General features: G+C 41.0%; 1 protein-coding gene across 3 annotated transcripts in view; it reads right to left on the bottom strand.

Annotated features, from left to right (window-relative positions):
- ARHGAP24 (Rho GTPase activating protein 24) overlaps positions 1 to 23,427 on the bottom strand; it is a 183,510-nt gene extending 160,083 nt beyond the window's left edge. Inside the window, exon 1 of one of the 3 annotated variants that reach the window (XM_053941794.1) lies at positions 23,411 to 23,427. The gene's annotated coding sequence lies outside the window, so the exon portion shown is untranslated. Of the gene's footprint in view, positions 1 to 22,254; positions 22,323 to 22,684; positions 22,804 to 23,410 lie in introns of those variants that run through there. The other 2 variants (XM_053941792.1, XM_053941793.1) reach the window with 2 other exon arrangements.
- Positions 23,428 to 26,306: the final 2,879 nt, after the last annotated feature.

The raw sequence follows: 26,306 nt of genomic DNA, 5'->3' as shown, positions 1-26,306 counted from the left end.
GCTTTGTTCTGCACAATGTAACGTTTATTCCTTTCAGTAAAAGGAAGTTAAGTAACAGCAGCACTTGATGATCTGCTGAGAGATTCCTCTGAAGCAAATCTCTCCCACTTCCATGTGTTGCCCAGAAGGATCATGGCATCACAGATATGCACGTGGGAACATCCTGCCCCAGTGTACCAAAGGAACTGACAGAGTTACAGCCTGTGCCTGCCTGCATCCAGAATTACCATTCCCATTTCCAGCTGTCCTGTATGCATCCAGAGGAGTACATGGATATTCAGCAGGTAGGCACATACTGTACACAGGTAGTGAGCACCCACCCAGCCTCAGAGAGTATCTTGACACTGTCCCAACTCAAACACAGGCAAGTCAGAACCAAAGGCTCAAATTTGGCAACCTCAGAGATGCATCTGCTTCCATTCCTACTAAACTTAGTACCAGAGCCAAGATTTGTGTCCTCTCTGCGTGCCAACCCTAGCAGGACCTAAACTTTAAATAGACCTACTTTTAAACAGGAATCAGTATCATTTTAATGCTGTTCAGAAATGTTTCACAGTAATTGCCTCTGTCACTTAAAAACATTAACCATACTGACATAAATTTCCATGCTAGAATACTGGAGACAATATAGTCAAATTTTTAAAAAGCAGATGTGTGTCTTTCCACTGAAAAAGCCAACTCTAAATAAGCACCATTACTTTGGGTAGTTGACATTTCCATCTTCTGCCCAGGAAAAGCATTAATTCATACTTAAAGAACTAACATTTCACTTTTTTAATACCAAGTTTACATCAGAAAAAGAGAGTCCACAGTCCTTCCTATGTATTTCAGAAAGCAGCAGTGTGTATGTCATGCCACCTAAGTTGTTTTAGTAAATTAAAAATGATCATGTATTAGTAAATGAAAAAAAATAACACCATTGTGGTATTGCCCTTTCCAGTAAAGCTCTAAGTGAAGTGAATACTGTCCCTGAATTCCTAAATCAGCACCAACACTATCCTTTGACTCTAAAATGAATTCATATGGGGGAGTGGAATAAATTCATGGGGTCCTTATCCTTTGAAAGGTCAATCTGTGCATGGATGCTAACATCTGCTTTTCCAGCTTGTACTAAAGGAACCATTAAGAGCAAAGCCAACTCTGCTGTGTTGCATCCAGAGTCTTCACACTCCACCATCGTAACCCCCAGTTAAAAGGTGAGCACACCTTCCCTAAAAGCATTTTATGTTCGTCTGTCTCTTTCTGGTCACTACTGTGCCATGTGAGCTGAAGGAGAAGCAGAACTAGAGTCAAGAACACTTCAGCAAGTAACTGGTTACCTTCAGTGACCTGAAAGCCAGCTGAAAGCATGTAAGCATCTTTAACTGACATTGCTGCACCCAAAATGAAAAAAGGGAAAACCAAGTTAAGTTATTCACCTAAAAGGATTCAAAACCAGCAAACATGTATATGTTACTTACCTACATAAAACTTAAGGAAAACATTCTGGTTAGATTTTTTTTTTTTTTTTAAAAACGCACCAACTAGAAGCAAACAACATTGGGCACTCTCCAGGTTTTAAGCAGGGTACAAAAAGAGAGAGCGACATGAACTAGGACTAACACTTCAGAAAAACAGTTGTAAAAGGAAAAGAAAAATAATCCAAAGATAGCGGGTCCTGGATCGGTAGGCACTTTGAGACTGTGCTGAGCATGTTCATATTTACAGAGTTCAATTTATTCCATTTATCTAATTTAAGAGAGGCGAGGTATCCTGAGAATATAAATTTCTTCCACTATGAATGACAGAGGTCATTAACAGCATAAAATAGCATCAAGAACAAATCAGCAAAATCTACCTTTTCTTATTAACTCCCTTCACAGTAAGGAGAGTCTGTGTTTTCTGTAAGTCACTATCTAAAGAGGGGAACATCAGCATGCCCAAGGGAAAGGAGGTTATCACCTCCAGTCAGACAGGCCTTACTATTTCACATTACTGTAGTCAAAACAGCAGAGAAGCCTTGCCACCCATACCCCAAAAACACCCCATCTCTCTCCATATGACCATCATGGCTCTGCACTGTTGCTTTCTTGATTTTTTTGTTCTTTATTTTCACAAAGAAGAAAAGGCCACCTTTTTTGCCTTGCTTGTAACCTTCAGGTTATCTATGACCTGCACCAACACTATCCTGCATTTCAAAACCAACATGTTTCATCAGTGCAGGAAACCAAATGAAGTTTAAATCAGGGTCTCACAAACTCAAGCAGCTCCTTCTTTGCCAAAGCACAGATTGTTTGAGTATTTCTTTTTGCAGAATAAGGTGCATTCTGGAAAGTATGAATTACATGAGTTGACTGCTAAAACAATCAGCACCACAGTTTATTCCATTTGCAAAGCCAGCTCAGTAGAGCTAGGTGAAAGCTACAACTGTGGCTTTTATTATTTTACAACTACCAGTTATGGACAATTTTTCTCAAGGAATCATACTCACAACCAACCTCTAGAACAGACACTGCAGAAAAACCAATGTAAGGCAATTAAATTAATCCAGCCTCCTAGTAACTTCATACTTCCTCTTTCTCTGTATCTGCAACCCTAACTACACCCTTTCTTTTTCATCTTCTCTTGATCAGATAATGATTTGAAAAATAACTCTGCTCTTCTAAGTTGGAAGGTAAAATCTCTAGGTATCAACCACATAGAAAGCAATTTTTACATAGAATTCTGTGGTTTATCAGCTTGATCCATCATTCATCCAAATTCAGGAACCAAGTTTAATTAGAACAGATGCAGATGGAATAGGATTCTTCAGATTCTCTTCCAAGAGACAGTGGTTCTCAAGACAATATTTTAACCTTTACAAATGGAGAAAGATAATTAACCTTTTAACAAAATAGATTAGCCAGTGCAAATACACAACATTGTAGCAACAGCTGGGTTTTCTAGAAAACACAAAGAATATGGTGATTTGGGAGTTTGCAGAACAGATGCCCTGATTATTGTCTTGTGACCTGACTTCTCTTCTTATATTAGCACTGACAAAGCTTTTCTAATTCTTCACTTTTTTGTATTCAATGATTCCTAAGGCCTTTGTCTTTTCAAAGACATAATACTGCTGGTGCCACTTCAGAGCTGTTAAGTGTAAAGAGCAAGACTCATCAAAAACATTTATCTGAACTTGCATTTCCTAACAAAACAGTCAAATGCCCTGGAAGTTTCAAATAAATAAAAAAAATCACTTTATACATACAATTTTCAAGTTGACACAGAGAAAAACAATCCAGCAGAGATAGCAGATGTCAGACATTGTTTGTGGAAGGCATTCAGCTTCACAGCAATAGGCCAGTAAAGGAATCTGGACAAGACATATACAAAACACACCAACAAGCACCAACACACTTTGCCTCTTTGGATGATGAAATTTGCCACGTGTTTCAGCAAAACAAACAAGAAAATTGCTAATCCGGTTGCTATTCGTGACTAGGCACTGTAAGAGAGCAGCATCACCTACCTGCCTGCTGAAGAGCCTAAGTATCAGCTACTGAGATACCAAACATCACCAGGTGTCCTTGCCAGGATGCGGGAGAAAGCTCCAGGAGCAGCCAGCTCGCTCAGAACACGCGAGATCCCCACACAAATACCTGCAGCAGGAGCAGGGAAGCAGCAGCAGCAGGGCTGCTCTGCCCTGCACCAAGAGCTACGTGGAACCCCAGCTGACCCAATGGCTTCATTGAGGGCTCACCACAGCCCTCCAGCTCAGCCCACACCAAAGAGATATGGACCCAAACCCACAAATAAATACAAGCAGCTGAATGAACTTGGACACCTCCGCTTTGCTCAGTCAGAGGAGCAACTCCGCTGTGATGCTTTCACTCGCACGGCGCTTGCAGTTCTATTTCACCAGGAACAAAAACATGTTTCCAGCATTCCAGCTCTCTGCTAAATTGGACGCAGATGATGAAGGGTTTTTTTCCAAACATATGGAAGACAGCGCAGCTGAAATCTCAGCTAGGTCTTGAGAAATCCTGTACATAAGGCATTAAGCTTTCTACAACACACAAGGAATCTAGGCGGCAACTATTATGATTTCATTTCAGAGTGTGATTTAAGATGATATTACGAGACAGAAATGTTAAAAGAAACTAATAAAAGCCTTTCATGTACTCTCAAATAAAATCAGATGTTCATATGCCATGTATCTGGACAACCTCTGCTTTCAATGGAAGCCTGATCTCCACTTCAAAGGGAGGAAATTAGACAAAAGGGAAAAGAATGTACACCTCTCAGTACTGGAAGCCCCAGGAAACCCAAGACCAAAGGACTAAATCCATCACTTTTCCAACACCCTCAAGACAGACAAGCCTACAAGATGTTTAACCAAGAGAGAAATCAAAAAGCACAAGCATTTGCAGCCCTCACTCTCAGCCACCAGTATATAAACTTCGCTCATTCTATATTTTGAGTAGTTTCAGCATAGCAAAAAACATTTCTGTACATCCACTGCTATGTAACTTCTGCTTATTGCTTTGAAAAGAAGCCATTCCTTCTACCAAGTGTAGGTGGCTTTCTTGTTTTAACTGGTGTTGCAGGCAGGATGTATGTTTAATTTTCTCAATATTTAGTCTGTCCTCAAATATTAACATAACAGTGACCACTGTGACCGAATCCAAAACATAAAAAGCAGAGTTAAGTCCCAGCTTCCCATGCCTTTCCCCCCCCACCCCCATATTCTGAAAGTATGTCTACACATAGAAGTTATTTAATGGTGAACAAATTCTTCTTCTGGTGCTCCATCCTTTGGTACACAGCTTGACAGGAAATAGTTTTATTGGTAAGCTCTGCAGAAAGTAGTTTTGACACTTGGAAGCAGAACTGAATTGTTCATAAGATACCTTGCTGTAGTACTTGCAGATTACTCAGAATTTTGTCTATCCATGCTGTGAGTTGATGCTTTAGTCCTTACACAGAATATGTTTGAAATTTCTTCAAAGGAGCAGTTATTTCTGCCTTCAGTGGCACAAAAATCTTGTGATTAGCCTGAAAGTTCAACCATTACCACTGCATTTTCAAGAACAGATTCACTCTGATGCTTGAAGAGTGTCAAATATTTCTTTTCAGACATATTTACACTTCACTGGGACAATTCACATGACCAAAACACATTAATATGGCTAGTATTACTGATTTAGCCACACAAATAATACTGTTCACACTGAGACAGATTTCAGAAGATGAAGCTAATGAAAAAGTTGCATAAGTTTATTTCCTTCCAAAATCCTTGAAAACTTATCTGTGCATTGCTAACTGTTCCTCCTTCTCATCTCCAGTGACAAGACAGATAAGACTAAATTCATCTGGAACCTCCACCAAAACTCACTGAAAAATAGTCAGTTTTAAAGCTAAGTGCAAGACATAGAGAGCTAAATCACCATTAAGTACTTCTACTTAATTTCCATCACCATTACCAGATCTCTGTAGAGACTGCACCAAAGTTATCCCTAGGCTTGAAATTAATCAATGTTTTCTTTTGGCAGAGTGGGGGAAGATCCAGTAAGCCGTTTTAATTAAAAAAAAATAAAGAAAAAGAAAGTCTTTTACTCACTAAGCAAATAATTGAAAAACTACACTTGTAATAATTCACACTGTTATTTAAAGCTTGTCAAAGAACATATAAAGCTTGAACATCATCCTTTTTTTAAACTACTTTTAATAGTTTTATAGAGTGTTTTGGTAGGTTTGTTTTGGGAGGTTTTTTTAAGTTGTTCTAAAACCATTTTGAAAAAGTAATATGAGTGGAAATGAGGCATCAGTTCATTTTCTGGATCCAAGAAACTGCAGGTGGAAGAGGAGTGTGTGCAATGGATTTCAAAGCATCTCCTTTTGCCCTGTTCTTTTGTAATTTCACCTCAATTTATTTTCTTCTGCTCGAAACTGGCAAATGAGCATTCCCTTTATAAATATTTTTGTACAAGGGAAATACATTCCCAGGAATTTACTAGGCAATTATTTGGTTACGACTCTTTCGTGCAGCTCAGTCACACAAGTTTTCCTGCACAAATACCCACGCAGGGGATCCAAGCATAACACTAGCACAGCTGTGCTCAGCCCTCCACAGCTCCACACCTGGTTCCACAGCACAGAAATAAATGTAAGGGAGGTAGGCTAAAACTCCACCTGCCCCTCTCAGACAGTGCCAGGGAAGATAAAAGCAGTCCAACCTTCTGTCCCCACCTCCTCACAGACCTGCACACCAGAAAGAGCAGTGTAAGAAAATCCTCCTGTCCACTCTAAGTGGTTCATTTCTCGAAGAAGGGTAATGAGCTAAGAATGCACAGTTTTGGTAACAAAAAAAAAAAAGAAAAAAACACCACAAAAACTGCCTGCTGTCCCTGCTGCCATTTTCATTGGCTAGTCCTGTAACAAGAGTGACAATATCTTCCACAGTCATGGGTACACCATTTATGGCAGAAAATGGCACAAAAGAAACTTTAGAACAGTATATAAAAAGAAGTAGATATATCTGTCATGGCAATCACCTAGTAGTACATTTCTGTATGTGAATTACTGCCAAATCCAGGTACAAGCTCAAGTACACATAAGAGTTCCTGAGAAGACTGTTAAAAGTGCAATTATTATTGCATTTTTACTGAGACTTAGAAAATTGTCAAGAACCCCCCTCACCTTTCTCATGCTTTTCTCATCTCGAACTTGAATCTGAGTCCTACTTTTCATTTAACCTCATCATTTCAGACATTATCCTCAAAGTGAACACACACTATATTATTCATTGCATTAGTTTACAACTGTTAAAGTCCAGGACACCCCTCTGGCTGCCCTGGCTGTCTTGAGACCCTGGGAGGGGGCTCAGAGACCTTGGCACAAAGTCAAAATCACCTGTGGCTTCGATTTTAGCCTGTGGAAAAAGTTGTCAAGGTTGGTATGAGGAATTACAAGCCACAAAGGTTTGAGTAGTGTGATATTTGAGTTAACACAGAGTGAAAAAAAGTAGAATTTGGGGCTTTTTTAGACTAGGATTCAGGGGGTCAAGATGGAGGGCATGTCCTGGCCTTCTTGTCCTCCACGTCTTGGTGTGATGGTGACACTTTTCTATTGGTTTGAGACAGGCTGTCTAACATAGATGATAGGTATTGGCACAATATTGTAAACATAATACATGTAACTTTTGATATAAAATGTAAACACCACCCAAGGCAGCACACAGAATGCCATGGCCTCCTTGCTAGATGGAGCTCGGCAGGTCAGAGAAAGAATGTTATAGATAAGGAAAAATAAACAACCTTGAGAAGCTGATCCTACACATTTCAGACTCCTCCTTCGGCTGCACGGGCTGGGAGACGAGAACTTTTACAATCTTGGGGTCATCCCAGCACCACAGACCCCGAGATACAACATGCTCTCAAAATCAAGCAATGATTGCACCAATAGGAACCCAACAACATGAAAAAGTGACACACTCAACAACAGCTCCCCTGTCCAGGCAGAACTCAACTTCAACTCAGAGCAGGTGCTGAGGGGAACCTGACCATGTCCCTGTGCCACAGTTTACATGGAGGACTAAGCCACAATTTATCCTTTGAATTATTCAACTGTGAAGAACACAAAGTGAAAGGAAAAAAAAAAGAAAACAGATGTTGTCACCACATCTGATAGACAAAGGAAAGTTTAGACACATCTGTATATCATGAAATCTAAATATTTTTAACATGACTTCCAGTCCTTCTCTTTGGCAAATATGCATTAGATGTCCTAAAATCTAATCCCAAATTATTTGGATTAGTTTAGAAATACATACCAAAAAAACACGATCACCAGAGGAAAGAAAAAGAGGGAAGGGGAGAAATTTTCTGCTGGAAAAAAATCCCATAAGCAGCACAGTGCACAACTGAATTTTAAAAAATTCAGAAACAGTTGTAAGATTTCAACACAAACAGTTGTAAGATTTCAGCTTTCCAGAACAAAACTGGTTTTATCATCTTTATTATGGTTCATTGGAGAATTTTACTTTCTTTTTCCTGTAAGGAAGGAAGGACATAAGCAGCTCTCACAGCACCATGACATTTCCTGAGAGACTGCCAAGGAAACTGGGGCTTCCCAAAAGATATCTCAAGTCTGGGACCTGAGGGCATCCTGGCATGAAATTCACCTCATGATCCAGATTTCCAGAAGAACCTACCATTCAGGCAGCCCATTCAAGTTCAAATCTGCAAAGCAAAACCATAGCAAGCTGTACTAGCATCCTTGAAGAAAAAAAAAAAGCAGGTTCATATAATGGCAATATGGAAGCGATGGAACAATTTGCAAAACTCAAATTTTGTCAAAACTAACATGAATTTTCCCTTCCTATCCCAAGGCAGTGAGGTGATTGCTCTTGGAAAGACAGCTTGCCTTTAAGATTTATAAGACAATCTGATCCTCATGAGAACTGCAAAAATCACATTTGAAGGACAGAATAAACAGAGAAGACACTGCAGCTCTGACCTATTTCTTGCAAGATTCACATTTGAAAAATACTGTTTACCTTCTCTGATAAAAACAGCCTGGAAGGAATACAGCATAAATATATATCTTTTTTCTGCACTAAGTTCCCTAACAGTGGCAATACATAACAAGCTATTTGCAAACTTGCTTTCCAATTCAATATGGAAAATAATATGCCATATCAATACATCTTGTTTACCCAGTTCCATTTTTCTCCACTGGAAACAACAAAGCCAGCTTGGCAGGCATTCAGGGCAGGGGAACAGAGATGAGCATTTGGTCAGACTGACACCCTGACAGCCAAGAATATAGAACATTCCACAAATGCTGGAAGGGTGCAAGCAGCAAGGAGCAAAAACAGCTTTCAAGTGGGGGTGACACACTTCGGCTCACTAAGCAAATCAGTGGCTCAAGAAATACACCAGAATTATCACTGGCAGCAACAGAAACCAAAGTTACCTTCCCACAACAAGCCTGAGTGAGCAAATAGCCCCTTGTTCAGAGAACAAAAACAAGTACCACTTTCTGCTGCGCAGCAAAAGCCTCCGAGAGTTCAGTGAGAACTACTCTTCTGAAATAAATTCATTTCTTCAGAGCCAGAAATTCATGTACACCATTCAACACAAATTCAGCTCGTCCATGCTCTACACCTGCACCCAAATTTGTACTATAAAAAGGTGCCCTGAATAGTACTCAAACATTTTCGTCATCCAGATGATAATTCCATAAACCCAAAGCTGACAGTAATAATTCCACAAACCATCTCACTAATTAATTCCAGTCTATGGAAAGAAATCATCCCATTTTTATACTGTTTTGTATTATGACATCACCTACCCTGCACAGGTCAAACCAAAAGATTCAAGCATATGAAAAAATCTATGGATGTGTGATAGACAAAACAGCAGTAATGATAATGTGAACAATTAAAATAATTTGTATTCCATGAACTGCATGACTTTATTTGCAGGAAGTTTTCCTCTTTCAGTCTGCAGACTGTAATGAACAAGTGGAATTACCATAAAACTGTGTTGCACATTTTTCAACTCACTACTGACTCAATACTCAAGATTATTTTACTCTGCTCACATGATTCTTCTTTTATTGGCATGTGTTGCCTTTTTTTCTCAGCAATACTTTTTCTGCCTCTTTATTTGGTTTCAGATATTGAATACAATATAAATGGAAGCTTTCTTTAGGGAAAAAATAATCTGAGCTACCAAAAGCCCAGAGCAAATGGATCTTCTGGTCATGAACCAGATCCCTCATGCACACACAACACCAAGACAGTGTCAGCAACACTTTAGATAACAACATCAATACTTAGTCCAATGGTGATAGCTTTTTTGAAAAAAAGATATGCCAAGATAAATTGGTAAAATAGCATAGATCGTGGAGCTGCTGCCACCAAACTCTACAGCAGGTCAACATGCTGAACAACTGTAAGTTTAATAAAGTGTTGGAGGCATGTAAGTATTGACACCTAACTGATCCCAGTTTTTTGCACAGCAGCTGCTGGGTTTTCTAAGGTCTCTGGCAATTTTTAAGAACCTGTCTCCAAACAAATGTGGCCAAACTGCAAAACATCCTGCTACAGAGAGAGGATAGGAGGTGCTCAGTAGAAAAGGCCCACAATTTCACCACACGTGAAAACAGATCCTAAATCTGTTAATGAAATTCTCAGAGCCCTCTCCTCTGTTAAAACTCTGCCCAGTACCTCACCTGACTGAACACACAGAGTAATGAAATATTATTTCTTCTGGTCCATCATACATGGAATCTGCAATTCCAACCAGCCCTCAGGCAGTTACAAACACAAAGGCTCTTGGAAGCTTGTCATCTGCAGAAGACTTTTTCCATTTGCCAGCCCTTCACACCCACAAATGGGCCAGTCAAGAATGATAAAAATCTGCCTCTATTATAGTATACTGTATTTAGCCATCACACCAGCTTATGAGAGTTTTTTGTACTTTGACAGCAACTAAAACTTTCCTGATACACAGTTCATCCATTTTAGCTGCAAAAACCCCACCACAAAATTAGCACAACTCTGCAAAAAAGCCTAAATTATCCTGAAGATCTTATTAATAATTGAGAAGTGACTGAACTATTCAGAACATACTTTATAATTCTTTTTTTTTTATGCTTAAGCCTATTTATGTGGCTTGTAAAACACTGCACCATTCCTAATTGATAACAGGAAACTACAGATGGTTAATTGAAACAATGGAGGACCCATTTTCATCATTGCTCAAAAAAAAAGCAGCAGTTTCAAGCTCACCACAACATTTAAGAAAATTCTCAAAGCACTAAAACACTTAAGATCATTTGTAATCACTTTATTTAACTTTCCATTCCCCCATCCCACATGCTGAAATTAATTAAGCATTTCTGTAAAACACCACCCTGAACCATGCCATGTTTTCCCAAGTTCTACAGCAAGATAAAATACAGTATTTTGCTGGGTTGTGCTTGGTGTTTGTGATCAATAACACTACACTACAGCGTCTGCTGACTGTAGAGAATTTATTTTCTCTCAGGGGAACTCTTGCAAACTGTCCACATTTAATATTTCCTTTTCACAAATGCCTTAGAAAGTTTAACAGCAGTGTGGAGGCACACATTCATGCTACTAAATGACATTGAGCATAACAATTAAGAAGAAGCAAATGCAGTAAGAGCCAGCTTGAGTAAGGTGAAGTCAAGTGGCACAAAAGCTGGGAAAGACATGGAATTACTGATTTTCTACTACCAAGGAGATTCCTGCCCACCTTCAGCTCTGCAAATGACATAGTTCATAATTCCATTTAAATTTTTCATCTGTATGGACAACCAGAATAACAATTTTTAAAACAGTTCAACAATTACACTTTTTGAGGAGGCAATTCAAAGTGTCTTCTTTTTCCTGTAATATGTTTTCAAGACTCCACAATTCATTTTCAGCAGAGAGTTTTGTAGAACCCTATTCTTACACATCATTTTGCGGACAGCCACGTTCACTTATCTCTCTGCAAATCAAGGTAATTTTACAAGATTTTCCCAGAGTAAACTAGCATTGCCTATGGCAGACCAATGGGAGACAAAAGATAAATTGCTAGAAAAACATTATAACTAGAAAATTAAGCACTTTTAGACTGCGCATAAGAAAATACATAATGCTAAAAATATAATGATATGGGCAACAAGAATCAATCACAAACATCTGAAAGTCATTTGTTAGCCGATGAAATGGTGCCAAGTCAAACAAAAAAGTTGCAATTTACTCACAAAGCCAAATTTAAGCCTAAATGCAACTAGCAGGAACTGGCAACAACGGACCTAGGACTGCGTTTTGAGAATCTCTAAGCCAAAGTAGCTCTGATGCATCTATAAATACACAAAACATGCAACAAAAATCCCTGCCACCTTGTCCATGAGCTTCTTCTCTGAACAAGAACACTTTATTAAGGTTATTCAATCCTGTCCTGTGTGAATGTTTAGAAGCAAGGCCTTCTTCTCCGTTCCCCAGCTCAAAAGAGAGTACTTCGGTATTATTCTCCCCTCTCTGCAACACTTACTATGAGAAATGTTTCTATCCATTATTTACTGTTTCACAAAATTCATGTTTATTATGAAAAATGAACAACTATTCTAATGTTACAAAGGAACCCAAAGACCTTAATGAGAGATGCCACTTAATAGTTAAGCTTTTTTTTTATTATTCCAAAGGTAACTTAAACCACTTAAATTTATAATTCTATTAACATATAAATGCTATGTCATACAGTACATTAAACAGTGCCAGCAAAAAAATAACACTCAGACCACTCCAAACCATCAGCAATTTTACCGTGTGCTCTTTTGTCAGGATGTCAAATGAGTATCTTCTGTCTTAGAATTCCGTAACCTTTTCATGACAACTTGGTCAATACTGGCATATTTTCAGAAAAGCTTTCAGCTAAACACACATTTGTTCTGTAGAGATGGAACACTGTTTGTAGAGGTGTTTCAGCACTACCATCACCAAAAATGTGACAACTTAGAGCTTAAAACCATTCTCCAAAGAGCTCTGTTAAATTTTAATGGCTCGTTAAAGGGGGAAAAAAATTACAGGATCGTGTCCCAATTTCCACACTACTTTACTTTTTCCTACCTTGTTAGCCTAAAAAAAAAAAATCTGCAAATGACAGACTAGCCAAAAAACCATTTTCTTCTTGTTCCACTTTCAATGAGCCTCAGAACAAACTATTTGCTCTTATCAGTTTCCAAGCAATCTGTCTAGGCATGCAAATTTATCAACAAGAACCATTCAAGCCTCCTTACTTTTAAACATACCCAAACTGAAAAGCTCATTTAACTGGCCTATTAGGCACTGTGATTGATTTCTTGACATTTCCAATCAATCTTCTTTCTGGTTTTGTGATAAGACTTCAACCCTTCATTGCTTCCAATCTATCTATCAGATGCCAAAAAAGCTAAAATCTACTTCTTCTGGACCTCCAACAGCACATCCAGCTTGCTTCTGAGCTCAAGTTCTCACCCTATTTTTTAAGCACAAACTTCACATTAATTTACAGAGGACCTTCCTACCACCAGCTCCACACTAGATATATTCCAAGTAGGCATCCAAGACTGCTGTACTGTCATGCCGTGGAAAATATTCAAGATATAGTGTCTGAAACTGTCAGCAGTCTCCCCATGCAAATCTGCTATTTGATTTTCATGTTTCTAGGAAATCCCCTAATACCTAAAAGCTCAGTAAGACAGTAAAAAGTGTTCCATGAGAGAAAGATGCAGATTTCACAAGAAGCATCACGTGAATTTTCTGGGTACAAGACTGCTTTGCATAAAATACCTGCAAACCTTCTCTCACCACAGACCTCTGCTCCTCAGCTAGAGAAGAATGAACCACATGAGTCAGCACAGAACATGACACTGCACACACATTACTCTTTTTCAGGTACATGACACCAGGGAAACTTGTCACACACACGGTAGTCCAAAATGTGGCACCTCCATGACTCAGAAGAAAAATTGTAAGCTTTTTCTCCAAGGAGAAAGTACAAAAAGAATAGCAATGATCTTGCAGCTTATATTTTCACCCCCAAGAGCCATGTTGTATAGAAAGCTGTTGGATATTTGATGATATTAGAAAATAAGTATGAATTAACTGATGTTCATAACTGAGTGGTATCACAGGTCTCAGACACTGAGTTTTGGCTTATTTCTGTACAATCCCTCCAGCCTAAGACATTCAGCTTCAAGACACAGGAGGGCATTCAGCTCCTTCAATGGTACATCACAGTGCCACAACGGCAAGCTCAGTTACCAGAGCTAACTTTTTCTCAGAAGTCTAAGCTAATGGGACACCAGAGGCTTGACCCAGGCATGCATCTTGAGCAGCATAACCTCCTACAAAATATATTTTCTGAGCTTCCCCCTCCAAAACAGCTGTAGGCTTGGTGCACAGCCCAGCAGCACAGACCTGCCCTTGCCAGACTAGAAGTTATTTCCTTTCCTGGGTATTTCCACCAGGTAATGCACAATATTTTTTCATTACTTACTGGACACCTAAATAACGTACAAAATACTGCACAGTCGTATGTGGACTAACAATACCTGTTATGTTGTTTTGGCTAATCTGCCATTGTTTCTAACAGTCCCTACAAAAGTAAGAAATGGTAAAACTCACGTTTCAGAGCCTTCCTGTGGGTGCTGGGAGATGAACATCTCCAAAGCAGCGTCCCAGGAGTGACACCATCAAACATGATACAAACATCTGGAGGAAGGCGGAGAGAATTTAGGATTTTATTTCCAGTGCTGGCAGAGGATCACGCCTATGCCCAACTCGCCTTCTGCACTTTCCCAGTTGCCAAGGAAAGGAGTCAGAGCCCCGTGAAAGCGCGTCGTACAGCAGTGCTGCACAGAGGCTTAATCTTGTTACGTGATAAACAGTCTTGTCACCGAACGTGCCACGTGCTGCACGCTCAACTGGCTGCTTTAGTCCTTTCCTGGTGTCAGCTGAGTGCACTGGGAGCTCCGTGAGCCCAGCCTGACAGCAAGAGGCAGGAATTCAGCACATACTAAACAGGAGAACAGCCAAACACAAGAGACTTAAAAGAACGTGCATGAGAAACCCTCAAGCTCCCCAGCTCACAGCATCATCATAGCTGTCCCTACTCACTGCCCAGAAGTGTCCCTCTCCCCTCATGCCTGGCAGAAGGCAGCACTTCAAGGGACCAACTACTCCCATACAAAGAACTACTGACCACTGCAAAGGGCAGAGCCAATAACCCTTTCCCAGCATGGCAAATCCTACCAGAAATACCAGCCAGGCAGTTCAGGAGCTGAATCACCATGGCAAGTAGCCAAAATTGTATCATCAGTGCTAAAACCTAGGAAATTCTTCAAAAGAAGTGAAGCTGTTAAGAAAGAAAGAAGTGAATTCACTATCCCTGAAAGCATTCAAGTAGCAACTGGATGTGGATCTTAGTGCTGTGGTTTAGTCAGCACAGTGGTTGGCGTTCAAAAATTGGACTCAACTATATTGGAGGTCTGTTCCAACCTAAATAGCTCTATGATTCTATTAAATTAATTAATAGTTGACTCACTGCAGGACAGAATCATCACAGTGAAAATAATAAGCGTCCTACTGTAAGCACATTGATGTCAATTATATTTTTGTCCTGGCACATCCTACAATACTTTTAAAATATTCCCATGGTTCAGAACTAGACTTATTTTTCCCAGCTGTCCACATACAACAGACAGGACAGGAAAGGATCTCCCCACCCATTAAGCCCAACTTCTAAAACCCCATGGAAGCCAGCAACATAGTTACTTTCTGACAGAAAAAAAACATCACCAAAACAGCTGTTTTAACAGATCCCCCCACCCCCAGCGCAGCAGTAGCAAGGCTTCCCAGGAACTCCTTACCGCGTTAGAATTTCTTTCTTTCATTGCAGCACACTCATGGACAGGCTACTCCAATTTATTCCTCATCACCCCAAAATAGTTCTCTTCTCTCCCTGATATTTACACACTTGACATATTTACGCATAGAGTCTAAGGGTGCTTTCTCATTTTCACTGAATACACAAAGCCAGGTCTGAACTTCTCTGAAGAAAGAGGACTCGAGCATGGCTGGTGAAGTCTAGGCAGCAGCCATCACACATATACCAGGTTACATGGAAAACTAAACAGACCAAAAGCACCAGGTCTTGTACACTTACAGACAGATATGTATTGTTTTTCATAGGTTTTCATTCCACAAAACCACTACTTACAACCTGTGCCTTCTGCCTGCTTACTCAGTTGTGAACCCGCAGAGAAAAACCCAACATAAGAAAGCTGCTGGCATCAAGACATAGATTTTTATTTATACAAATATGTATTTTCCTAAATATCATTTATTAAACATTTCTGGGGGATGTGGTTAATGGATTGCAGCTTGAGCCCTGTATTCTCCTAGGAGGAGAAGGGGTTTCACCATCATGCATCAAATGTTAATAATGTTTTACATTTCAATTAATTTATTTACTTCTAAAGAATTTTTATTTGAGCTGTACTTAAAATAGCACCTTCAAGACTTCCCACTGTCATATATCAGAACTGTATTTGCTTTTTTCAAAACAGTGAATAAACGCATCTTACAAATAAACAGAATCCTCAGTCTTGCAATCAGTTATTGACTGGGGGGTGGGGGGGCGTTTGCTACGATGTTTTCATTCCAAAATTTCACTTCTAGCCACAGGGCAGAACTCTGTCAGAACACGTTTTCTGATCAGTATCTTTCCTATTCACTAAAATGAGCAAATTAGACATTGAAGTTGGGTCCATTTGGGTTCCAGCAATGTTATTAAGATCCCAAATTACCCCAAGCAGATTCTTACTCTCTATTTGCAAAGCTCCCATTTTAGGACACTTCCATTCAGCTCTGCAGAGCCTAAGCAGGCTTTGTACTTGGCAAACAAAGTAAGAATTCACAGTCATTTTGAAAGAACGTAAATTACTATGTCCAAACTAAAAGGTATTGCATTTTTTCTCTCCTTCTCCAGGCAGGCCCTTTAACATTTCTGCCTCGGTTTGCTTACTTCTTAGGAGAAATTAAAAAAAGGAAAAAAAAAAAAAAGCAAGAAAGAAGAAACATCTGTGGGAACAGCTGCACAAATATTGCAACTGCCAGAGGAATTATTTCTTTCTAGCATCCAGGATTTCTGGGTTTGTGTGTTGCAACACTTAGTAGTGGATAATCATAGTGACTATCCGTGCATGTGACACACGGTTTTGATCTCAGTCACGGATAAGAGGCAAGAGCTCAACACCAGCCCACCATAGACATACAAACACACAGAGAAAAACAACCAGAAACCCAAACTCTTGAAAGAATTGTCTAGAGGCTCCACAACAAAAAAGCTTATACAGCAAGTAGGCTGCTTGCTCCAGCTTCTGGACAATCAAAATTCCATGGTAGCTAGTTTGTAATTATAAGCAAAAGTACAGCACAGCTTTTCCCTTCATCATTATCTCACCTTTAACAACAACACTAAGACCCCAAATTACTCAGAACACTTTCCAAGACAACGCTCTGAAATAAGGCAATGATGTCACTAAATAAACAAGATTTCCAGAAGTCTGTCTTCATCTCCTAGATACATGTCTGTGTTCACATACTTGTCTTTGAACTGCAGCAATCTGTTATGCTCCAACAGGAAGAATTAAAAATTAGTTTTATCATGTTCTGTGCTATATATTGATAACTGCACAATTCTTATTTCTCAGTCCATGCCCAAGGAGGTAAGGCAAATATGATTAAAACTCCATTACATCAATAATCAACTAAATTAAAGTCACTAGTTCTAAATACACACAGCAACAAGGTCTTGAAACTACCGTACAATGCACAATCTGTTTAGGAATTACTGAAACTTTTTTCCCCCTCCAAAACACTGAAAGAATAATCAACCAATATGGCCATGGAGGGAAGTCACCTCATCCAGCTGATCCCACAGAGCAGGATTTGAAGTATGAGAAGCAAAGTTAATTGCCTGCAGCCTCTGCATCATTTTTCTTTCTCAAGAAATTCAAGATGGGCCTTAAGCATACTTTAAGTCACCCTTGACTGTAGCACTCTCCCATTTGCTAAACAGTCATTTAGCACACGCTGGGACTGCTGCAGCACGGCAGCACTTGAGCTTCTTCATCTTCCACCTCTACACAGTCAGCTGTCAAGCTGGGTACACAGAGAAAGCCTTATTTGACCAAGCTCCAGCAGGCTTCAGGGGGTCTCTGCTCCACTTGAATTGATATGACCCATTGTTATTCCTTCTCTAAAGACTCGGCCTGTAAAACCATGCCTACACATTCCCACAGCACTGCCTGGAAACAAAACGGTGATCAGTCTTTTTGCTTTTGACTTTTAAAGATCACAACTTGCTTTGCACTAGCAGCTCTTATCCTTCCTTGTATCCATACATTCCTAGCTGAAGAAGGCAGCCATTCATGATCTGCTGAGGTCATTCAGCTCCTTTTCATCAAGACACAAACAAAATATCAGATCTTTTTTCACCCCATATAAGTAATACTAAAACGACAGAGGGTCAGAACTGAACAAACAGATGGCTACAATGGGACAGAGAGAGCCCATCCAGCCCAGCATCCCATCTCCAACTGTGACTGAAGTAAAACCTCAGGGAAACGGGATTTCCAAGACAAGCAAGCAGCAATACTTTGGGCTAGCTACCCCTTAAAACCGGGTTTTCTTTTCACTAACCCCTACACTGCAAGTATTTATTCATTACACCTTACTTACATCTTGTGCACAGTATTACCTCCTTTCATTTCTTTTGAGCCTGTCACCATCACTCCTGGACACACCTGGGACTTCTCTACTGGAAAATAAGGGAGGCAGAAATAGTCTGTTTACCCTTTTCCTGACACTAGTTAGTGAAGTTTTCTCAGTCATCTCATCTCCAGGCTGAAAAGTTTCTTCCTGCTGCACTGTTTTTGCACAGAAGCTGTCCTTGACCATTCTTTTTGTTCTTTTTTAAGACCTTTTCCAGCTTCAGCTGTCAGTTACTAGAACCTTCCTCCCCTGATGTCACCCCTATCCTCCTTCACATTTTTCTTCTCACAGCACAGCACGTGGCAGCTGGGGGAGGTCAAAGATACAACTGAAAAGGCAGCTTATGGAAAGTCCAGGATGCTGTTGCCACAGCTGAGGTCGAGTCAACCAAGCAAGGATTAACTGGAAGGCTACTTTCTCTGCCTGCTGCAGGAGCACCCTGCCTGCACCTGGGAGGCAGCAAGATCCCTCTACATATCACTAACTGGGAGAACCAAACATGCTTTTTCTTTGATTAGGGTGGTCTGGGCCAAAATGTGTTGGCTATTTCTGTATTTTGAGCTATTTCCCTGTTTTGCAAGGAGGCAAATGGCTGGGTTTTACTAATGCTTTATGATTGTTCAATTTGATAGGTCAAGAATATCAGTCTACTTAAAATTTAAGGTGTATTTTCTTTTCTTTGTTAACAGATTACTGTTCTAAAAGCAAAGGTAAATGTGGGAAAAGAACCATGGAAACACACCAACTATTTCTTGGAAGTCACACACATGAAAAATGTCTTTGCTAAAAAGCTACTAATCATAATTGCCATTACACAAAATCACACAAAATTCAATATAGTAAAATGAAAGGTCTTTCATGACAAGAAACTGTACACATCACCAAAGAATTCAACATGTGCTGAGGTTTGTCTCATTGAGCAATGGAGCATGAGAGCCCCTCCAAACTAACAAGTACAACAGTAAACAACAGAAGTTTGTTAAAGCTAAAAGCAATGAGCTTGTGTGTTCCTGCAAGACCCCTGGCTTGATGGTGTGTGACATTTTCATTAAAGCCCAGTTAAAGTAGAGCTGAGCCAAGCAGACAAAATTAATTCAAAAATTTAACAGATAAGTCAAAGACCATGACAGTAAACAAAAAAAGCACCACGCTGCAGGTGGCTTCCAGTCTCCAAGCAATTATCCTATTTTGCAGTGTAACCAACGACTCGGAAGAAAACTGAAGAGAAAAAAAAAAAAAAAAAAAAAATCATGACTGCAAATTGTGCAGGTTACAAATACCGAAGAAGCTGTTAATTACAAAGAGGAAAGGCCACTGACAGACAGCCATCTGTCTGTCTGTGCACCAGTCTGTGTCTCCTTGTTCAGCAGGTGCTCAAGTTGGGAAGAACTCACAGTACCTGAGAGCATCTTCTCTGGAAACCATTTTAAAAAATGTTGGACTAGAGAAAGGGAGAAGAAAATGAAGAAATGAAGAAACTGTATTTTCCACTCTTAAAAGGAGAAGGTAAAGAATAAAATAGTAACTCTAGAGAAAGTAGAAATTTGGATAGAGAAGGCTATTAAACGTACAAAGAGCTAGTAAGAACCAGAGCTAACAAAGCTGCTGGTCAAAAACACACAGTAAAGCTGACTGATGATAATTACACCACATGAATATATTGGAGAGTCTATCAAATTACTTTGTTGGCAAAACAGGGTATTCTTCACAACTAAATGATCTCGCTTATAATGGAAGCTAATCAAGGCCTATTACGGTTTATTCTGGATCCATAATCAATTAAATACAAAATCAATTTACAGCTTCACTCCAATGCTTACCATACCCACTTTCATTGCCCAAATGTAACTGGCAAAATGGTGAAGCAGAAGGAAAGAGTCAGGAAATGTACAAGAAGCTGAAGTACATCCATCTTTGACATGCCTGGTATTTTCATGTATTTTTGAGTGCTTTCAATTAAAAAAACTGCAATCTAATCAAGATTTCTCTAAATAAATGCAGGCAACAACTATAAAAAGCAATCCTAACTTGAAATCCTTGCTTTAGCAAAATAATAGAAACTAACACACTAAATCCTACCACTCACACTTTCTACAGTCTTACATGAAGGAAAAGAATCTAAGCTGACAATTTGGCCTCTATTGCTTTTTTAGGTTTCTCCTAAGACTGGCAGCAGAGTAGCAAATGTCATGAAAAGCTGTGTGTTTCCTTATCATCCAACACTATCAGCCACTCACCTTACCCAGAGTTGTTCAACATAACAGAACACCAAGTTCCAGACTTGGAACTGTACCAGATACACTCCTGCCATGTTTCTCTTGGTTTACAACACCAAGAGCCGACAACCTTTTGTTTTTCTCCCTGGCTGAAAGCTAACATACATTCACCCTCAAAACAGCATAAAACACAAATGCCACCCCAGTAAGATTAAGTATTACACGCTGTTCCAGGAGATTATTTTAAAATAAAAATGGTATCAAGCATTCCCTCTGTCCAATATAGAGAAATCCCATTAATAGCTCCAGTTACTTCCAAAGGCCATCAGATCACATTAATCACAAAAAAGTCTACACAGAAGACAGTTAAAGTTCGCAGATAAAAATCACTTCAAACTACCCACCATGAATTTCAACTAGTTTGTTTTTTTTTTTTTTTGCCTGGTGTGCTTAAAAGAAACACCAAGATTTTGAATCAAGCAGCAAAACACGATTGTGTGCTACAGCTGCACATGAAGGTCACAAAGGGTTTTGATTCTGGCTGCTTCTGAAGACATGACCTTATCAGGACTTCCAACTATTACCTGGTCCGTTTCTTAACAGAATCCTGATTTCTGTCTTTCTAAACTCCATCTTCAGAAAAATGAACCAATTACAGAGCCACTAATAGAAGTGATTTTTATGAACCAGTCTGCAAACCCAGGAGAGGCACACATCAAAAGAACAATCCACAGCCTTGCTTTCACCTGACTCCAGCAGCACATCGCCTTACAGCACAAAAGAAGTCATGCCTTCCACACAGAATCATGTTTTCATTTAAATTTTCTATATGGCTTTATATTTTTTACTTAATTACCATGTTGTTTGCTGGAGTTTTTTTGTTTGTTTGTTGATTTGGTATTTTTGGCATGGGTACTTCATTTATTCCAAACTAAACCTAGTTAGTTTCATCAAAGACTGAAAGTCAAGTAAAGAACAGGAGGAGAAAAATGTAGCTCAGAGACAGGACAACAATGAAAGAAGAGGCAGTCTCATAACTTTAGATACCATGCACAAGCAAACACGCTTTAAGCACATTTATTTTTAATGTTAAGTCACTATCACACACTGGAAGATGCCTTTTGCAATAACAAAACCTGCCACGACATGAAAATTTCATGGGACTGGAAACAGGCACTTGACTCTCAATCTTTCCTTCTCTCTACCTCTGCCTGTAACTCTGCATGTCTTCTGTGACTATGAGATCCCACTTAAATGACTTTTAGCTAGGACAAGATACTTTGCTCCTTGTACTGCTCAGTCTCACTCCCATAATTCTTACCTCAGGAGGAATCCTGAATGTACAGAAGTTACTGTCACCTCCTAGGTACAGAACTACTGTGCAACAGAAGAACTTAACAGCATCTCAATACCTGCTGATCTAAGAGTTATCATCATCCTCTCTCTGCAGCCATGCTAGTGAACAGACAAACAGAATTCAGCTTAACATTAGATAAATTCTGCGTTACACAGGAAATTTGTTTTCTTATTTCTGCCTACTCAGGACAAAGGTACCTATCTAAAAAAAAAAAAAAAAAAAACAAACTGCTGTTTACCTCCAGTCATCTGTTGCAAAAATTTTTTTAACATTATCAAACATGAATTATTTAATACTCTCCACCCTGCTGGAAGAAGAAAACTCCCAAACTGACAACATGCATGTGTATTACTGCAAAGGAAGATAGAGACAAATATTACCTTCAATTTCCTTCCCAGAGAAGGAAAAAGACAAGAAATCCACTCAGTGGCTCTAAAAATCCATGGAATACTGTAATCACAAAAGAGTTAGGCAAAGTCCTCATTTCAAAATCTGTCCCAAAAAAAAAACCTGCCTATCACAAACCCAGAACTGCAGAAAGCACAAAGGGGTTTGATTGATACTCAAGCCAACAAGTAGTCAGATGACCCACGCTCAGCCCGTACCCCTGAAACCAACAAACACGGATCCCGTTAGGAAGCACTTAGCACTGGTTAAAAGAAACAGCAGCACAGAGGAACACTGCAAGATGCCTACACGCACGGAGAGCGGACAGGAACAGCTGTGCCACACACACGCTCAGCCGCTGCCACCGCTCCCCGGCCGGCGGCAGCGCCCGGCTCCTGTCCCCGCCGCGCCGGCCGTACTCACCCGCCGCTGCTCGCACCGCGCTCGGCCGCCCTCACGCAGGGCCGCCCCGCTCCCCCATACACGCGGCGGAGGCTCGGGGCACGCTCGACACCGGCGGCAGCTGATTTCAGCCCGGCTGCGCTCACAAGTTTGTTCTCCTGCCCCCCCCCCCCACCCTCCTCCCTCAGCCGACCTGTGCGCAGGCGGGGCTGCCGCCACCACCATCCCACGGGGGTGCCGCGGTGCCCCGGGGGCAGCCCGCGGCGGCGGGCGGGGCGGCGGCGGCGTGTGGGGGTGATGGATAATGTGCGATGTGTTTGTGTGCGCCGGCCGAGGGGCCGGGGCGGCCCCGCAGGGCCAGCCCCCGGGTTTCGGGTTTCACGGGCAGCTGGCAGCCCCGGGGCGCGCCGCCGGCTGCGCTGCTGGAGGAACGCGCCTGCCTTCCCCAGCCGCTCTGGGAATGCCAGCGCCGGGACACCCGCCGGGAGCCGTCCCGGGCTCCCTGCTGTCCCCCCTAGCCCTGCCACGCTCCAAGGGGACACGCGGACAGCCCGAGATCCTACGCAGAGTTTTGCCGCCCCCTCTCCTTTCTCCTTTGTGACTGTGGCGCGGCTTTAGTCGGCTGAACGCAGTCTGAGCAGCCCCGACTCATGCACTTCCAACAGCACCTCTGCAACTCGGCACGGCTTCGCTCTCCTTAAGAAGGACTCAGGATTTTACCCAGCCGTGGGCCCAGCTCTAACTCACGTTCACAGCAGAAATCGGGGAATTAGGATGGAAACTGCAGCCGTGGTCGGGTTTCGGGAGCTGCTGTCCGCTCCCTGGAGAGCAGGGGCGATGCCTGCTCCCGGGTGACTCAGGAATCATGGGGCCGTGCTCTGCTTTTCTCCACACTCAGTGGAGTGAATGACATGGAACCTCCGTCCTCCCTTCCACCACACCACAGTATTGGTTTCGGTGGAAACAGCCTCTCTCAGAAACGACATCATGCATTTCCTGGTCTCTTCTTTCAGACACTCATCACGAGACAAAAAGCAGTTTCTAATACCACCATGAGATCATAAGAAAAAAGTTACTAATAATGGTAGTTGAAGATGGCACAAAATGGCATTTTGAAGCTCAAGCAGGGTTCAGCCGACTGTGCACACTAACAACAAAATCTTGCACATTTTCAGCTACACATCCCAGACACGTGGCATTCCTCTAATGACTGGAGCTGGAACATCTGTAGAAGCTAGAAATAAGTTTTGCATGAGAATCTCAATATCTGATGAGTGCAGCTTGGACAGATGTAGACACATTCCTACCAACTTCCCTCCTATGACCCATTTCTCACAATTCAGTGTTTGCTGGTTCCAGCTCCACCCAATGTGAAAGCACTAAAAAAATGCTCAGTGCCACAAGAATAGGTACAACCTTTTGAAGGCAATCCATTTTCTGATTTATTCTTCAGATTTATCAGGTTTTTCAATAGATGAGGTCTGAAGAATATTTATGTAGTGTAGCAGGTGACATGTCATATCTTGCAGCAGTGATAAATGGAATACCACTGCACTGGAGAAGCTTCTACTTTTAACAGAAACAAAATAATTGAGGAACCTGGTTACCATACTGAATCAAACCTCTGAACTCTGCTTCTCACTAATGCTACAGGAAGGGCTGGGGCTTGCAGCAGTCAGTATCACTACATTTATGAAGGGGAATACCCAAGACACTTTCCTCAGCTTCCCAGCTTTTCGTGAGATAACCAGCCAGAAAAGAGAACTAAGCAAGCCATTAAGCATGAGGGCTGGTCCCTGCTTCTGGCTCGGGAAAAGAAATCCACAGAGACAAAGCAAGGAGGAGGCAGAGCAAGCTCATTCCTGTGATCTCCCTGCCAAATGGAGAGATTTGGCTAACAGAGGTCCTCAGCATCTGGAACAGCATGCTGCACCCCACCAAAATTCAGCTTCTCCCAGGAGCCAGACCAGTTTGAAGAAATCACTGAGTCTTGCTGACTCTCTGCCAATGTAATTTTTTTTAAGAATAAACAGGGTGTATCATACATGGGCTGCTTAGGAAGTGAAAATAAACGTGCACAAACTTTAGATGGTGAGGAGGACAGAATTAAACACATGCACAGCAGGATGCCTATGCTAGCCTTCAGTTTACTTGGCTGCCAAATTCAGGCTCTGAGGGAGAACAGTCAGAATGACACACTAGAAAAAACATTTTTTAGTGGGCTGGAAAGCCTTTCACCATCAAGGACCATGCCTGCTCTGATGAGGGGCCTGTATGTATGGCAGCCTCACTTTATGCGTCACATTTATTGACATTATACAAAAAGTTAACCCAGGCACTTCTGTAAGTTTTATCTTTCCAGTTCTGCCCTTATCTGAACAACAGCCATATTAAGACACAAGACCTGTTGTTTAAATTATAGGAAATTACTGTTCTGTTACTGTGCTGTTCTCTTAAGAGAGAAGTAACCCCAGGGAAATTTCCAGCTACCGTAGAGAAAGGAGAGTGGTACAAAGCACTTCCTAAGCACAGGGACACACAGGAAGCAAGCTGCAGGGCAAACTGGTACTGCTGGCTGCAGCACTGGGTAAACACTGAGTAAACCCCCGGTCCTGTGCCAAACTTGCTCCTGCAGGCAGCTCACAGCCTTGTGCCCACAACACAGGTGCTTTCAAAAGCTGAGCTGCAAAGCCACTCATGTCCTTGAGCAACTGATCATATGAAGTCTGGCTATCAATACAAAACTACAAACAGTAACAATGAGGAGACCCTTTGTAATCAACTTTCCTTCCTTACTTGGCTTATGGCTGCTCACTTGCTCCTGATGTTTCTCTCTGTTTATGGTTTGCTAGCTGATACCCTTCTAAAGTTGAGGTCTAGAGCATAAACCAGTTCATATTGGCAGTTTTATGGGCATTGAAATTCTTCAGCCTGAGCTGTCTTTTTTACATGAGCATCATCGATACCCAGTCATTCATCAGCTACATTAGGAAAAACCCAGTAGGAGCAGGCCTATATCTTGAAACAGCTTATCCAACTCCATGCAATGCACAATTAAGGAAAAGAAAAGCCTGTTTTGGTGCCAGCAGGTACCAGCTCATGTCAGAACTGCTTTGACATAACTCCTTAGATAGCAAACCTAAGACTGAGACACTTCAAAGACTTGACCTTTGCATGGTAGGGAGCTAAGATTTTGATCTTTGCGTCTGGAAGAGCAACACATTGTTTTTTTCCAGAACATTTAATGACAAAAACTAGAAACACTTTACCAAACAATCAGACAGGAAGGAGGAAATCTGCATATGTTACAGAGTGTCTGGCCCTACTCTGGGCACACATGTTCCTAAGGTAAGTATCCATATAGACGTACATATACACAGTCTCTGGAAAACAACTTCTCTGCAGATATCTGTGCAGTCTGGTGGGCAAAGTGGGCAAAAGTCTAAGCAAGCAGGAAAAACCACCACTTTTTTTTTCAATGTAACTAAACCCAGAAGGCATCTGCTGCCCCTGCAGATTCTGTTGTCTGATCCCGACAGAGAAGACTGTAATAAATTCTCTTTACATTTCAGGAAATATCTTCTCATCCTACTCTCGCTGGTTATGTTCTTCAATAGAAGAAGATAGACAGTAGTTTCCTACT

The sequence above is a fragment of the Vidua chalybeata genome, chromosome 4 (genome assembly GCF_026979565.1).
Source record: "Vidua chalybeata isolate OUT-0048 chromosome 4, bVidCha1 merged haplotype, whole genome shotgun sequence".
NCBI classification, from domain to species: Eukaryota; Metazoa; Chordata; class Aves; order Passeriformes; family Viduidae; genus Vidua; species Vidua chalybeata.
Note: the sequence above shows the minus strand (reverse complement) of the source record. Positions and strands in the feature narration are given on the sequence as shown.